Source organism: Lates calcarifer, linkage group LG1, assembly GCF_001640805.2.
Source record: "Lates calcarifer isolate ASB-BC8 linkage group LG1, TLL_Latcal_v3, whole genome shotgun sequence".
NCBI lineage: Eukaryota > Metazoa > Chordata > Actinopteri > Centropomidae > Lates > Lates calcarifer.
In genome coordinates, this window is record NC_066833.1 from 7,423,349 (window position 1) to 7,440,431 (window position 17,083).

At 42.2% G+C, this 17,083-nt stretch overlaps 1 protein-coding gene and 1 long non-coding RNA gene across 3 annotated transcripts in view; one reads left to right on the forward strand and one right to left on the reverse strand.

The window, feature by feature from the left end:
* si:dkey-91i10.2 (uncharacterized protein LOC555224 homolog) overlaps window positions 1–17,083 on the forward strand; it is a 64,318-nt gene that overhangs the window by 26,440 nt on the left and 20,795 nt on the right. The window contains exons 2-3 of one of the 2 annotated variants that reach the window (XM_018696548.2): window positions 13,722–13,768; window positions 14,591–14,738. The gene's annotated coding sequence lies outside the window, so the exon portion shown is untranslated. The remainder of the gene's footprint in view (window positions 1–13,721; window positions 13,769–14,590; window positions 14,739–17,083) is intronic. The other variant, XM_018696547.2, reaches the window with a different exon arrangement.
* On the reverse strand, window positions 5,682–7,056 carry LOC127142349 (uncharacterized). Its single transcript, XR_007812958.1, has 2 exons — window positions 6,807–7,056; window positions 5,682–5,964 (listed from the first exon to the last, which is right to left on the reverse strand). It is a non-coding gene; the product is annotated as an uncharacterized LOC127142349 (long non-coding RNA).

Sequence of the window (17,083 nt, forward strand, 5' to 3'; positions counted from 1 at the left end):
GAGGAGTGTCAGACCCTCCTTGTATCACTTCAAAACATCAGTCCTACCAGAGCACTTTATTACAAGGCCTCATATCACATGATAGCTCCGGTCACCATTTGCATGAATTGGCTCCTTTGAACTGTCTTTCCTCAGCGGAGTAGACGCCCCTTTTGTCCTCTTTGAATATGTGCAGAGCTGCTGTGTGGCTAATGGAAAACCACATGCAAAAGAAGTAACGTGTTTGCTCACAGGTCATCTGCTGCTATATAATTTATCTGCAACATCTCTACCTCCCAACACATGAAATATGAATGAGATGGAGATGACCTGGAACCACAGGTTGATCAGTAAATGCTAGTTAGTGCCACAAGTGACTGTTGTTTTTAACTTTTTGTAATGCATTTAACATTGCAATGGTAAGACTGTGTGTCTAACCTACACTGGTGGTTTTACCTCCTCAAAAATGTAACTATGCATAATCATATACACAAACATATTTCTACCTACATATACTCAGACATACATTAATGGTAAATGGACTGAATTATACTAAACAATTGTATCACTATGGTGCATTACTGCCACTAAGTGTCATTGAAATCAACAGCAGGATGTGACTTGCATCTCCTACATGGTCAGCACTTGCATATGTGTCCTCATGTACATGTACAATATAAAGAAAACTGAGACCTACCCTTTATTGCTCTGTGCTGCTACCAATGGTCAAAAAAACACATTGTACCTTTAAAGAAGTTGAAGAGTGGCTCAGATATCTTCTCTGTAGTATACATCAAGTAAAGCAGTCTTCATACCAAACTCTCTGCTGACCAGAGGTGTCATTCTCTGTCATAAACAAAATCAAACCCAACAGCCTCCTATTCATTAATGAGAAAATAAATAGACAAATAAACAGCCCAGAATACTGCTTTTAAAATTTAAAGACCAATGCAACAGACATTTTAGGCCAGCCAAACTATATCTCTGAGTAGTCAGGTGTTTCTGTTTGTCAAGACATTAGGGGCTGTGTTGCCAGGGATATGCTGTTTCAGCTACATGTGAACTGAAATATGATCCAGGAAGATCAGGTCTTACTTGTACATCCATGAATCATGAGGTTTACTATGAGATTTACAGTATAAGGCATGATTTTACAACTGGCTATGATGACAGTAATCATTTTAATCAAAAATAATTGTCAAGTAAACAACTGAGTACAATTGATTTGCAAAAAAAAGTTGAGCTGGTTTCAACTTTTTGTTGGAGCCTTTTGAGTCAGTACCCTCACTGTGCCAATTGGAGGATTTTATTTATTTATTTATTTATTTTAACCAGAGCTCTTGTTCTTGACTTAAGACTGCTTCAACAATAAGTAATTTTTCATTCTTCATCTCAAAATAACCAAAATAACCAGTTTCAGATCCCTGCAGAGCAGAGCCCTCAGCAGCTGTATTAAACCATCCCTACTGTACAACTCGATTCATCTCCCCTGAGACTTGTAGTTCATACACATACATACAGTCATTCAGCCTAATTAACTGCATTCTTCCACACTTGTACCTTTGATGTTGCCCAGGCTGCATGTCTCGCAGGTCCCCACTCACTCTCTCACCTCCCCTCCCTTGGATGAGACTGGTTATGAAGGTGTTGCTGCCAGTGTCCCCGGGTGGTGCCTCATTAACCCACATTTCAGTGGCTGGTGGGTGGGAATGGTGGGTGGGAGGTTGTGTGTGTGCATCTGGGAATGTGGGAAAAATGGAGATGTTGAATCTAGCCTTTGAAGAAACTCTTCATCTGTTTGCAGTGATGGCAAAAGCTGGAAGCTGTTTTTTTTCTTATTTTCTAAGTTCAATCACCCAGCTCCCCATGTGTTGCCACTGACAGTCATTGTCAATGCTAATGTTGTATCCATTTATGGTTGGAAATTAAAATAGGAAAGGGGTCATTGCCAACCCCACATATTCAATACCCATGATGCAGCTTGTCAACCAGCACTTCAGTTGGAGATATGTGTGTAGAGATAGAGGCTACATTTGCTGCTGCTAGCATAACTATCATGCTAGTATGTAGCTGCTACTTTTAAGCTCATTTAAGCTCACTTCCAGATTTTTATTTTTTTCATTTTCAAAATTGTAGTCTTTAGCCCCAAACCCTGATTTGAGACAATTTATCAGACTTCACACAGCTCCATCTTGTGCCACAAAATGTGTACAGCTTTTTCACGTATGCAGTAGTACTCCCCAAGGCCTATAAAAAGATTTGATTGAGTAAAAATAGTTCCTCTTTGAAGTTAAAGTTGTAGGTTTCTTGTGTCTTTACATCTACTTACTTGATTTGAGGTTTCTGTGGTAAAAAAAAAAAAAAAATCTTGGTTTTTGTCCACTGCCATTGATTATAATAATTTTGATTGTTGTGATGGAGGACATTTAAAGCAACAAAGTTTCACCCTTTTCTGTGAGCCTATGTTACATGCAACAATTGTCAGATCTAGTAGCTGCCCCACACACTTGATATTCTACTTCCATATTGCTGTATTTTCAGTCCTCACCCTCTTCCCACTTTCTCTGCTTAGCTCCCTCTGATTTCCTCTTCATCCCTCCTCACCTTCTTAATTTGCATCCTACCTCAGCCATTTAAGATAAGATAATCCCTCTAGTAGAAGTAACTGTGTATCCTCTACTATTCCAGTATTCTAACCTCTCCCCTCTCCTACGTCCATCCTCCTGATAGGAGATGGAGAGGCACTTCACTTCATTAGGACACTCATTTCCTATTATCTGTTTGTCCTGTTAGTCTCACAAGTTTCAGATGTAGAGTGATTTAACCAGATGATTTAAACTGACAGTGCAACTGACGGTGCAACTTATTTTCATTATGGAACATTTTTTATTTGTTACTTCATGTTTAACTTATACATTGTAAAAAGAAAACAAATCTTGACAAATTATTTGTGTTTATACACCTTATAAATACTTGACTATAAGCTTAAGCCTAAAGTACAGTATTTTGATCATATCTGAAATATCATTTGCAGAACAACAATAATGTTATTTGCCCAGAAGAAATTCCTTCCTATAAGAAATCCTGCTTGTATTTGGAAATCTACAATGATAATGGCAGTCTAGCCTTCTTATGTAAGACGCTGCAGATAAGCATATTGATCAATAGACAAACCCTGGGCCCAGATCGAGCATTGAGGGTTGCGGCTCCATGTGGATAGACTTTCACAGGCATAGAGATGCAAACTACTGGATTAATAGATGACTGACTGACACAAAGAGAGGCAGAAGGTAAACCAGCAGACAGACAGATTACCCATGCAAAACTGCAGGAGACATATGTCAAATATTTGAGATATTTATGAGGTGTGTTTGGTTTGATCTTAATCTGCATTGTAAGTGATGTTTTCTGTTATGAGGCTGCCCTAGCCTTTATGCTTTGTCAAGCACTCCTTGAAAGATTTTGATGCATTAAAAAAAAAAAATCCAAATCTGACATGTAGAAAGTCAGGGGAGAAGCCATAAAAGGAATTTCCTCCCTGAATGTGAATTTATTTTGGCACTAGAGTCACACATCACATATCTAGAAGACAATTAAATTCATACTCCACCAAAAATCTCCATTTTGAGTAATAAGCACCCTACTCCCCCATCCCCACCCTCTCTTAAAAAAAAGTCTCCTGTAAAAAGTTTGTAGTTGTGTTCTTTTTATGGCTGTGGTCAGCTGAATTCACATTTTAGATAGTGATGACAAATTTTTGCAGCAGTAGAAAAAATATCTTCACAATGCAAGATATTTATTGCAAGAATGACTCAGTTATTGCTCCTTTAAATTAGAGACTGCAAACTGCATATTTTTATATTTTCTTGTTTATTTTGGTTTTGATCTTAAAACGCAATGTTATGTGGTTTACACACTTTGTGTCCTTTTTTATATATACATGATATATCACTGAATATAGAGTAATGTACATAGATAGACTATGGCCTATGTACTTGTTTGATTGAACTGCTGCCTACAATGCACACTTTTATTATTTGTTTGTATTTCAGAACCAAATACAACTTGATAGCTGACTTGTCATTCATCTGATCTCTGAATAATCACTACTGGATCAGAAAGGTGTGGTTTTTGTGTGAGGTCTCTATGTCTCTGCTTAAGCACTTTATCACTAGTTCTGAAAATTTAGTTCATACACTCTCTTGCTTGCTAAGTCACAATCCAATCCAATTCACTGTCCATAAGCTTGATCAGGATGTGTCAGTCACTGATATGCCAAAATATGTCTAAACACACTGTTTCTGTACCATACTGTTGCTGACTCCAAGCTCCGAAGCTCAGCTGATATTGGTGTTTTCAGGCATATTTCTGCCAAAACTACTATGTGTAGCAAAATATTGTATATACAGCATACAGATATACAGCAAAAAATACCCAAAATATATTTGGATGGAGTATTCCTTAAACCAGGAGGGAACTGCTGAGGGATGGGTAAGTCTGTTGACAAGCTTGAATGTGTGACAGTATTATCTAAATATTATGCAAATGGAACTGTATGATATTTAAATACAGGCAGTGATAGTGTACAATTTGCATTTGAAGTTGACTATGACTTCATTACTTCTTCAGCAGTTGGTCTGCCATATTCTGCCACAAGTGAAACACACCATGTCTGTGTACTCAAGTACATGCACACACATTTGTAGTACTGTCATGGAGCTTTGCTTTGACTCGATTTAGAATATTTTAACATAAACTTAATATGCTTTATTGCCTTTTGGGCAAAGGTTTTCTAAATTTGTAACAATTTACTTTTCCATTTTGCTTCCACTCTACAACAATTTTGACAGCACTCAGTGGCTCGCCTGATTTAAAATACAGTGTAGAAAAGGAGAACAACAACAAAAACATACAGATCAAATAGCTTGTAAAAGTTGTCTTTTTAAGTTTACTGCCACACAGGGCATGATTGAGGAGGCTTAGGTCATTGTTTCCCAATGGCTACTCACCCACATCTAAGTACAAAGTTGGCATTTTCAGATTTAGCCTCTCAGGAGACTAATTTAAAAAAGCTCCATTTCTGAATTTGAGAACCACGGGCCAATATGGATGGAGGGAGGGGAAAAGGACACATTTCAATTTATTTGGCTTAGTGTGTGGATGTGGTCTCAGTTTGTTTGTTTGTTTGTGTGTCCTCTCCAGGCTTGGCTTCATAGTGAGCTTTGGCAAGTCTATAGTGTGACAGTCCTGCCATGCCTTCCAGCTGTGCTAACGTTAGCATGCCATTCATTTGCACAGCACTGTGCTTCAGACTCAGACACCTGCTGAGCTACAGCACACTTTGGAAAGAGGTGAACATTTTCATGCTATGTCAGTTTTAAGGTTGTTTAAATATTGTTGACCCAATCCGGAACCCAGCCGTGAATAGGTGTAGAAGACAATCTGCTGCTTTCAGAGAAAACAGGGTTTGAGTACCAGTCTACCCAAAGAAATGTCCTGTGGTTTCCTCACAGCACTTTGCTGCAGGATGTGTTCATAATATACAAGACATAATAAAATACTACATTTAACCATTTAGAACATAAAGAGTCAAAATGTACACAGTACAGTACAGTGTAAGTGTACAGCTGGGTATAAGAATATTGGTCTGATTATTTTATTTTCTATTTCTATTACTACCTACATGAAATAATGAGTCACAGTAATACTTTCAAGATATATTATAGAAAAACAAGCTGAATTCTGAACATACCTAAATAAATAATATATTAAACAAATGAACAGTAAATTGAATTTACAGTGAATATACAGTACAGTGTATTCATAAACAAGTCATAAACAAGCAAACATTCTCTGGTTCCAGCTCCTTAAATGTGAGGATTTTGGTTTCATCAAAAGGGTCCTGCTGTAGATGGCGTGATTGACTCTTCCTGAATGTCACCTTCATCCTTCCTGGAAGAAGCAGGCAGTCTTCTTCATTATTTCCTGGGCACAGCAAAACACCATCCATATCATTATTACTATTGTTTACAGATGTAATCATACATAACATTAATCTGCATTTTAATAACTTGGTAACAGTATTGTGTACCACTCAGTTTGAAAAGAGCAAGTAATCTTCTGTCCCATTGTTTGAAGCAAACCTTTTAGCTCCAGCACTGGTCTTCCATTATTTAGAACTTCCTGATTTGACTGAAAGTCCAGTTTTGAGAAATTTTAAAGTAAATAGACAATCTTCAACTTTTGCAGTAACAGCAAAAAAAATAGTAAATAAGTAAAAAGTAAATAAACGGACTGCAGCACTTGACTGAATTTTAGCTAGCGTGTTAGCACCATAGACCATAAGTTAGCACCATATACAGTCTATGTTACTTGTCATGTCTGTGTAGAAGAGCAAAATGTGGGCTCATGCTCGCCCCCCTCAGTGAGGCAGAAGTACTGGCTGCCTCACTGCCTGCTTTTTCAGTGCCGTTTCATGTCAGATCAGCAGGACTAAATATGTTATACACATACGTGAAATACATTACCCAGACCATGGAAAGTGAGGACACATAACAAAATACATTGGTGACATACAGAGAGATGCAACAGGCACGCGCTAATTGCACGCGCTTAACCCAGTTTGTAAGGGATTGCGCAATCTGAGGTGAGGCTCAACTCGTCGCTGCCTCACATTGCGTCTCTCCCTTGTATTTGAACAGGAACTATGCGAATTTAGCGTTACTGACTGTAAACACTGACTGGAATCATACAGAAATTACATTCATAACACAGATCAACAGACAAATATTAATATTTATTTTATTTCATCATTATTTGTTTTTTACCTTACATGATGACAGGTGAGGCCTCCCCTGCTCGCACGTCCCTGCTGTAAACACGGATAAATAGCTTATTAACCTAACCGTAATGTGAAAAATAGTAAAGATCAGAAACACTTCTGTTTGACTTTTTGACAGACGAGAAACGGTGAAACGTCGTTCAACAACCGGTAAAGAAAACACTTCGACTGTATATTGTGTTGCTGTTTATCCACCGATACTCGACTATCCGCTACTGTAAAAGGAAGCGGGGTCGTCTTACCGCTACCAGAAGGGGGGAAACAACGCCCCCCAAAAACCCACTTGTGGCCAAAAATATATTACATCCGTAGTGATAAGGAGTCCTTATTGAGGACTACCATAGAGAATGAATGGGAGAAGTTAAGAGAGTTTAGCTCTACAACTCCGGGGGTAATCCACCTGAGTATTTGAGAGAACTCTGACTAATGCTTACACCTTTTGCAGACTGCAGACACCAAATTTCTTGTTGTACATTTTCTGTAAGTTCTGAATTACATGTAAGCATATGTCATATACATGGAGGTACGAGGTTACATAGTACAGCCTTGCAATAAATTCTATAGTATCTTTTTTGAGCTTTTGAACTTTATTCAACTAGTGTGCCTGCAGCTTACAAGAAACCACACCAAGGAAAACAATAGAGCAGCTAATATAAGTGTTATTTTAGTTCCTTGAATTCTATGTCTCCTCACCAGCTACATACATAGGTATGTGAGGCTGAGAGATTTGCCAGATAGGCTTACACACATACACACAGCTGGACCAAACACACAGAGGTGTAAGTCTGCATGTCTGTAAGGAATATATCAAGCACACGGCAGGACAGGACTCCAAATGCAGAACTCAAACACAATCAAAGTTCAGGTTCTTTATTACAAGCAAAGGTCCAGTACACGAGTAGGCAGTCCGATAAGGCAACAGTGTCCAAAGGGAATAGGCGAAAATCCAAAATCAGGTAAACAGGCAACGGTCAGGAACACAAGAAGTCAAAAACAGGAAACAACGCTGGAAAGCTGACACGAGGGACAAGACAATCTGGCAACTGCCAAGAAGAAGAGACGCTGACTAAATACACCTAGACAAGGAGATAACGAGACACAGGTGAAACACATAAGGGCGGGGACAGTAATCAAGACAAGGAAGTAAAGAGAACTGGAGTAACCAAGGGACAGGAAACAGGAAGACAAGACAAAAATACCAAAATAAAACAGGAAACATTCAAACCCTGACAGTACCCCCCCCTCTACGGCCGGCACCTGACGGCCCAGGATCCTGAGGGTGCTGGCGGAGAAAGTCTCTAATAAGAGTGGGGTCCAGGATGTCCTTGGCTGCAACCCACGACCTCTCCTCCGGACCATAACCCTCCCAGTCCACCAAGTATTGAAGCTGGCGTCCACGGCGACGGGATGCGAGGAGTCTCCTCACAGAATATACAGGGCCACCGTCGATGAGCCGGGGGGGTGGAGGGGGTCTGGTGGCAGGGACCAGCCCACTCACCTTAACAGGTTTCACACGACTAACATGGAAGGTTGGGTGTACCCTCATGGTCCTGGGGAGCTTTAGTCTCACAGCAAGAGGATTAATAACTTTAGACACTGGGAAAGGACCCACAAAGCGAGGAGCCAACTTACGGCACTCAACTCGGAGAGGAAGATCCCTTGTGGAGAGCCAGACCCTTTGCCCAGTTCTGTAAGTGGGAGCAGGAATTCTGCGCTGATCTGCTGCCTTCTTATAGGTCAGGGAACTTTTCAACAAGGCCCGACGAGCTCGAACCCATGCAGCCCGGCAACGGCGGACCAAAGTGTGGGCGGATGGAACAGAGACTTCCTGCTCAAGGGACGGAAAGACAGGAGGCTGGTAACCATACACGCAAAAAAATGGAGACATACCAGTAGAGGAGCAGGGCAAAGAGTTGTGGGCGTACTCCACCCAGGGAAGGAACCGGCACCAGGAAGATGGGCTCTGGGAGGTCACACAACGGAGGACTGTCTCCAACTCCTGGTTTAACCTCTCTGTCTGGCCGTTGGACTCAGGGTGGTACCCAGAGGATAGGCTGGCAGAGGCCCCCACCAATTTGCAGAAGTCCCTCCAGAATCGGGCAACGAACTGTGGCCCTCGATCCGACACAATGTCCTTAGGAAAACCGTGGAGACGGACAACATTGTATAGAACGGCCTCGGCTGTCTCCTTAGCTGAGGGAAGCTTGGACATGGGCACAAAATGAACCATCTTTGAGAACCTGTCCACAATGGTTAAGATGGTGGTATTACCTTCAGAGGGGGGCAGGCCTGTGACAAAATCCATGGAGATGTCTGACCAGGGACGCTTGGGCACTGGCAAGGGGTGAAGGAGACCGTGTGGAGGTTGCCGTGAAGTCTTGTTGCTGGAGCAAACAGGGCATGCTGCAACAAACTCCACAATATCGCCCTTCATACCTGGCCACCAAAAGCGTTGGGCGATAAAAAACTGAGTGCGACGAGCCCCAGGGTGGCAGGTGAGAAGCGAAGCATGTCCCCATTGGAGAACGTTGGAGCGTAGGTCCGGAGGAACAAACAGGCGATTGGGTGGCAAACCTCTGGGAGGAGCACCACCCTGGTTGGCTGCCAGCACCTTCCTTTCAATGTCCCAAGTTATGGCTCCCACCACACAGGAACGGGGCAGAACTGGCACCTCCGACTTGGGTTCTAAAGAACAGGGAAAGGCTCTCGAAAGGGCATCAGGCTTAACATTCTTGGAGCCCGGACGATATGAAACAGTGAAGTTGAAACGGGAAAAGAAGAGAGCCCACCTAGCTTGTCGGGAGTTGAGTCTTTTGGCAGCTCGAAGGTACTCCAAGTTCTTATGATCCGTCCAGACGATGAATGGTTGTTCAGCACCCTCCAACCAGTGCCTCCATTCCTCCAGTGCAGCTTTAATGGCCAAGAGCTCTCTATCACCCACACTGTAGTTGTGTTCAGCTGAAGACAGTTTTCTAGAAAGATAGGCACAGGGATGCAACTTGTTGTCTGTTACTGACCTCTGGGAGAGAATGGCTCCTATACCCACATCGGAGGCATCCACTTCAACCACAAACTGCCGTTGGGCGTCTGGCTGGGTGAGGACTGGAGCAGTGGCAAACCTTTGCTTAAGCATCTGGAAGGCTTGCTCAGCCTGAAGGGACCAGGAGAACTTGTTCTTGGAAGAGGTCAGTTGGTGCAAAGGAGCGGCCAGGGAGCTGAAGTTCCTAATGAATTTCCTGTAGAAATTGGCGAAACCCAGGAATCTTTGAACCTCTCTCCGTGAGGTAGGTGTGACCCAGTTGACCACTGCCTTCACCTTCTCAGGATCCATCTGCATCACACCCTCAGAAATAACAAACCCCAAAAATGACACAGTAGGCACATGAAACTCACATTTTCCAGCTTTCACAAAAAGGTTGTTGTCTAGGAGTCTCTGAAGAACCTGCCTAACATGTTGGACATGGGTCTCCTCATCAGGAGAGAAGATGAGGATATCATCCAAGTACACAAACACAAAAACATTTAGCATATCTCGAAGGACATCGTTCACAAGAGCCTGGAACACGGCAGGGGCATTGGTTAAACCAAAAGGCATCACAAGGTATTCATAGTGTCCTGTAGGAGTGTTAAATGCTGTTTTCCACTCATCCCCTTCCCTGATTCTAACCAGGTGATATGCATTACGCAAGTCCAGTTTAGTAAAAACTTTTGAGCCCTGCAGCAACTCAAAAGCAGTGGAAATCAAGGGAAGGGGATACCTGTTCTTAACAGTGATTTCATTCAACCCCCGATAGTCTATGCAAGGCCGAAGAGACTTATCCTTCTTCTCCACAAAGAAGAATCCAGCCCCTGCTGGTGAAGAGGAAGGTTTAATGATTCCGGCTGCCAGTGCGGAATCGATGTACTCCTTCATAGCCTTCATTTCAGGTGTGGAGAGGGAGAAAAGACGTCCTCTAGGTGGCATAGTACCAGGTAGCAGATCAATGGCGCAGTCATAGGGGCGATGTGGCGGTAATGAAGCCGCCTTGGTCTTGCTGAAAACCTCTTGTAGATCCGCATAACAGGAGGGAACACCAGCCAGGTCCACAGGAAGACTACCAGTTTCCTCAGTAACTGTGACAGGAACGGGCAAAGCCTGTTTCTCAGAAAGACAGTAATGTTGACAGGCATCACCCCAGGAGAGGATCTGACCAGAGGACCAGTCAATATGGGGGTTGTGAGTCTTGAGCCAAGGAAGTCCTAAAAGAAGTGGATGGTGGGGTGCATTAACCAGGTGGAAGGAGAGCTTCTCCGAGTGTACATTGCCGAAGGAGAGCGAGATCTCAGGAGTGTGGTGAGTTACTTGGAAAAGATGGCGTCCATCTAGGGCACTTGCCTCGAGGGGTTCATCTAGAGACACAGGAGATATCCTCAGTCTCTTAGCCAGTTCATAGTCCATAAAATTAGCGTCAGCCCCAGAATCAATTAATACAGGTTGCAAAAGGGAAACAGAGGCAGCCTGTAGAGTGGCTGTGGGGAACAGCCGCATTGTCTTAGTAGAAGTGAGTGTGCTACTCACCAGGCTCTCACGACTTCTAGAGGCCCCACCACGACGGATGGGACAATTGGCGAGGAAGTGACCCATCTGTGCACAGTAGATGCAACAACCCTCATCCATACGACGCTGACGTTCCTCCAAGGAAAGCCGGGTGCGACCCACCTGCATGGGCTCTGCCGGGGGAACAATAGGTGCCTCCGTCGACCCAGGTGGTGTCCTGGAGGACTCAAAGTTCATCTGAGGACGACTAGGAACTTGAGGGAAGTGAGGAAATGAATGGGAAGAGAGGCGAGATCTCTGCCGTTCCCTCAGTCGTTTGTCCATCTTGGAGGCCAAGGCAATGAGAGCCTCGAGTTCTGAGGGTAAATCCAGTGGTGTGAGATAGTCCTTGAGTGTTTCAGACAGTCCATTAAAAAAGGCATCACACAGAGCAGCTTGGTTCCACCCACTGTCAGACGCTAGAGTGCGAAACTCAACGGCATAATCTAAAACTGTGCGCCTCCCTTGCCGTAATGCAGCTAAGGACCTGGCAGCCTCACGGCCCGGAGAAACAGTCTGAAAAACTTGTGTAAGAGTCCGGATGAACAAGGGAAGAGACTCACAGATTGCTGAGCGACGACTCCACTCAGCAGTAGCCCAAGCCTCGGCTCGCCCTGACATGTGGGAGATCATATAGGCAACCTTGGCTCTGTCTGTAGAAAAGGAGGCCGCCTGAAACTCAAAGTGAAGTTCACATTGAGCAAGAAACGAGCGACAATCTCCCGTATCCCCAGAGAATTTCTCCGGGCTGGAGAGATGAACGTGGGGATTCAATCCCAACCCTGGAGGCGGTGAAGATGGCTGGGGTTCTGCATCCTGAGTAGCTGGGGGCGAAGCAGAACTAGGAGAATCAGATGACTGAGGCCCACGCTGAACATGGTCGACCAGGAAATTTAGCTGAGACCCCAAGGCCGAGAGCATCTGCCCCTGGTGCTCTGTCATCTCCCTCATCTCTTGACGGAGAGCATTAAGTTGTTCCTCTTGATGGAGGATCCGCTGCCCCTGGGCTCTGAGGGCAGACCGGAGGTGATCTGAGTCTGCGGAGTCCATAATGTGGCCAGATTGTACTATCAAGCACACGGCAGGACAGGACTCCAAATGCAGAACTCAAACACAATCAAAGTTCAGGTTCTTTATTACAAGCAAAGGTCCAGTACACGAGTAGGCAGTCCGATAAGGCAACAGTGTCCAAAGGGAATAGGCGAAAATCCAAAATCAGGTAAACAGGCAACGGTCAGGAACACAAGAAGTCAAAAACAGGAAACAACGCTGGAAAGCTGACACGAGGGACAAGACAATCTGGCAACTGCCAAGAAGAAGAGACGCTGACTAAATACACCTAGACAAGGAGATAACGAGACACAGGTGAAACACATAAGGGCGGGGACAGTAATCAAGACAAGGAAGTAAAGAGAACTGGAGTAACCAAGGGACAGGAAACAGGAAGACAAGACAAAAATACCAAAATAAAACAGGAAACATTCAAACCCTGACAGAATACTGTTGGTATCAAAAACCAAGGAGCACATTATTATGACCTCTTCTACTATAAGATAAAGTCTAAAAGTCAGCAGTCAGCAGCACACACACACACACACACACACACACACATGCACAGTAAAAAGACATGCCTACACAGTCTGCTCATGAACATTTCTGCATAGTTTAGGAGGTTCTGAAGTACCCATGAGAAGAGGATGAATGAAACGGGCCAGAACGGCAGGGAATTGACTCAGTGATTTAAACGCTTGCTAGATAGTGCTGATAACCAATTTCTCATTCCCTCTCTGAAAAGTTAGTTTCAGTGGGATTGTCAGAATAAGGTTACTCAGTGAGTGAGATGGCTTCAAGAGGGACAGTTTCCCCCAGTGTGCAAAGTTGAGCTGGAAATGCAGTACTGGGCTAAATCAAAGTCTAAATAAAATCTGTTTTAAATCAACAGATCTGGTGACAAACATAAACAAAATGTGCAGAGGAAGAGTAGGAGCCTGATGGGGGGGGGGGGGGGCTGTCAATCACCTAGCACTTCTGGGACAGAGGTGGATGGTGGTGGGGTTCATATCTCAGTGACAGCCACTTGTCAAAGCTTTGGATGATGCAGTCACAGCAACTCTCCATCCCTGCATCCCATGGGGCTATGGGAGGGGAGGGGAGGCAAGATGGGGGTCTTAACGTCAGAAAGCATGTGACCTGAGCTTGAGAGAATGAGAACATTTGGTTGCTTTTCTCATCGTGTGGCTGAAGACATTGAGCTGGTGGATGCAGATGAGGTGGGGGTGGTTCTTTTTCTTTATTTTGTTAACTGGTTGTTTGTCATTCCTGCAGAATGGTGTTTCCCTGTGTGAGCTGTGTATTTGATCTGTGCTACAGCTGTAAGTTTTAAAGAAAATACTTGCAATTTATGGTAAATGTACACATTAATCTCATAAATCAATCAAATGTTTACTCATTTGTTTTTGGTTTTTGATAAGAACAATCTTTTAATTTGGTTTGATTTAATTTAAATGAACTCTAGTTTTGTTATTTTATTGGTTATTTGATAGGGACATTTTTTAAAATGTTATTCAATTTACTACTTATTTCAAAATGATAAATGTTTAATTTAGCTTAATTTTATGTGTTTTATTTTGTTATTTGACAAAGACAAATATTTAATTTAATTTAATTTAATTTAATTTAATTTAATTTAATTTAATTTGTATAGTTTTAAACTCATTTTCCTCTGTGGTCCCTGGGATACCACCAGTATTTGTTTTGTCTGTTACCCAGAACTGTTGATAAAACATAATGATTGGACTGTTAATGGAAATCCTTGTTGTTGCTTGGAAATATAACATTCTTTAATAATCCTGAGGCTGCTCAAGAACCTTGTGATTGATTCAACATGCACACATACTGTATACAAACTCTTGGCTTTGATGCATGTAATCTTTTACTCTCTCCAACACAGAAACACAAATTATGTAATTATCTCAACATCTAATTCAATTTGTGAAAGGACATGGTTTGTTTTACAGTACCAGAATACATCTGCTATCCAGCCTCAAGTGTCTGTTGCAGTCTGTCTAGCAGAGTTAACAGCAGTAGCACTTGACAAAGATTTCCTCTCCATTGCGCTAGTTTGTTATTATGTTAGAAAATGTAGCTCATTGATTGATATGCTTTTATTTCTTTTTCTCTGTCTTTATTCTTAGCTCAGGGCCATGTCTGTCTGGTTTGGTGGTAGCTCCAGACACATCACCACACTAAGGGGAGACTGAGAAGAGGAAACCGGGCACTTTGGGATCTGAGCCAGTGACCTGTAGGAAGAGAGAAGCAGAGTAAAGGCTTGATTAAAATGGGGTAAGTTTAGAAGATCGGACAGCATGTTGCCAGCAGCTGCAGGAACTGCTGGCTGCAACAGGAGAATTTGATTCCAAACCTGATCCCTGCAACATGATGCTTGCTGTTAGGTGCCCAATCAGACAGGAGGTGAGCTGTGCCAATAGCAAAATACAGATACTGACGCATATATAACACACTGACATGTCTCCACACAGGCTGAAATAAACAGTAACAGGATGCACAGACAGACAGGTACAGTCATCCCCTTCCAACAACGGTCACAAACTTAAACTTCATTCAAAGTGCTAAGAGAATGGGAAACTACACTGTGTAAATGAAGTTCAGTCAGAAGAGCATAATGTGAAACAGTTAAGATGCTTCATATTGAACCATGCAGCATCTTCAATGTCACTGGTTTTCCTTCTCTTCCTGTTGACCTTCAAATTGAACAAAAACCTTGTAGTGTCTCCCACTGATTCCAGACCTTTTTGGCTTGTGGCCCCCTAAAATGAAATAGAGAGATTTTTCCTTCTCCTATTGTTTGTTTAAGTAGTGACAGTCTCATCTGTATTGATTACCAATGGCAACATTTCATCATGTTGGTCCCAAAAGGAAGTACAAAGATTTAATTAGTTCAGTAAAGCACTCTTAACTTTGACTGGAAAAGGAGAAAACAACATCTCATGTGATGAGCACAGTAGAAAGGGGCTGAGGTCAACCGATGCAGTTTTAACGTGACTGAAACATGTGTCTAACTCTAAACTGATTTATGTCAGGTTACTCTTTAAGGAGTAACCTTACTCTTTAAGGAGTAACCTGCACAGAAACAGACAAATTAAAGTTGACATTGATATGGACTGTGAGGTATGTATTAGAGATAGATCATCCTCATATGTTTTTTTCAGGGCCAATACCGATTATTAGTAGTCAAGGAGGCCGATAACCGATATTTGGAGCCGATATTCATTTGCAGTAAAAGTGAAAATATTGGTGTCAAAATTTTGAATAATACAAACTCCAACACTTAACTTCATTTAAATGCCTTTAAGCATATGTTTATTAAACAGCTTTTCAGATTTGCAACATGTTAAAGGTTTTTTTTATCTTAGACAATAGACATCTTTGTTTTAAAATTCTAACAAAAAGTGCAGGGAGCTCCCAGGCTCAGCAGCATGTCTTATAAAGTTAAATGAAAACTTAAAATGGCTCCCTCAAGTTTTCTACAGTAAATAAAGTTTTCCAAAATTTCAATATAACTGAAATGTTATTTTATCTTTCACTTATCTATATTTTTAGTTCAAACAACAACAAAAAGTGCAGGGAATTCCCAGGGTCAGCAGCATCTCTTATATTAAGTTAACTGAAATCTTAAATAAATAAATAAATAGCTTCCTCAAGTTTTATAAAGTAAATAAAACAAAGTTAAATAAAATTGCCACAGAAATGTGAGTCTCAAATCAATTAGTAGTTCCAAATGAGCAGCACCAGATTGTGGTGCAAAAAGCACAGTTGTTCAGCGTGTGTGAGCACTGTGCATGCACAGCTTTCACTGCTGATTGGTTGTTACCCATGCTGTGGTTCTGCATGTAACCAATCCGATGGTGCTGTGGGCAGGCCAATGCTGGAGACAGAGTAGTGACTGCAGACAGAGAGGCACGGCTGCATCAGAGCCAAAATAACTCAGTTTTAAATTTATCTCTTATCGGCTGCCGGATTTTTAAAAAAAGTCAGATGCCGACATACGTCAAAATGCTGAATATCAGCACCGATAATCGGCCCAGCCAATAATCAGTCTATCCCTATGTATCTTATACCACTGCTACCTTTTTAGTTGTTTTTTTAAAAACAGTCAAAAGTATACCTGAGCAAAATCTGTGTGACACCCAGACTTTTTTCCAAAACTATGGGCATAAATCTGCTGCTGTAACAGGTTGGAACTGGTTTTAGACTTTCCACTAGATTTTTGAACCATTTATTCTCAAGAACATTAGCAAAGTCCAACACTAATGTTGGCTGATAAGCAATGGCTCCCAGTCAGCATTCCTGTTAATCCCATATGTGTTGAATAGTGTTGAGGCTAGGGCCCTGTGAAGGCCAGTTAAGTTCCTCCATACCAAAATTTGAAAACCATTGCTGTATCTGGCATTGTGCATGAGGATATTAGAGGTACATCACCATCTAAGGTCTTATTGTATGCCATAGCATTAAGATTTCCCATCAGTGGAAATTAAGGTCCTAGTTCAAACCAGGAAAAGCAGATGCAGACCAGAAGTACACAAAACAGGGGTGTCCACACACTTTTGGCTACATTATTTAAAATTTAAGGCCTTAATGATACACAGAATGACTTGTTAAGGTGGAGA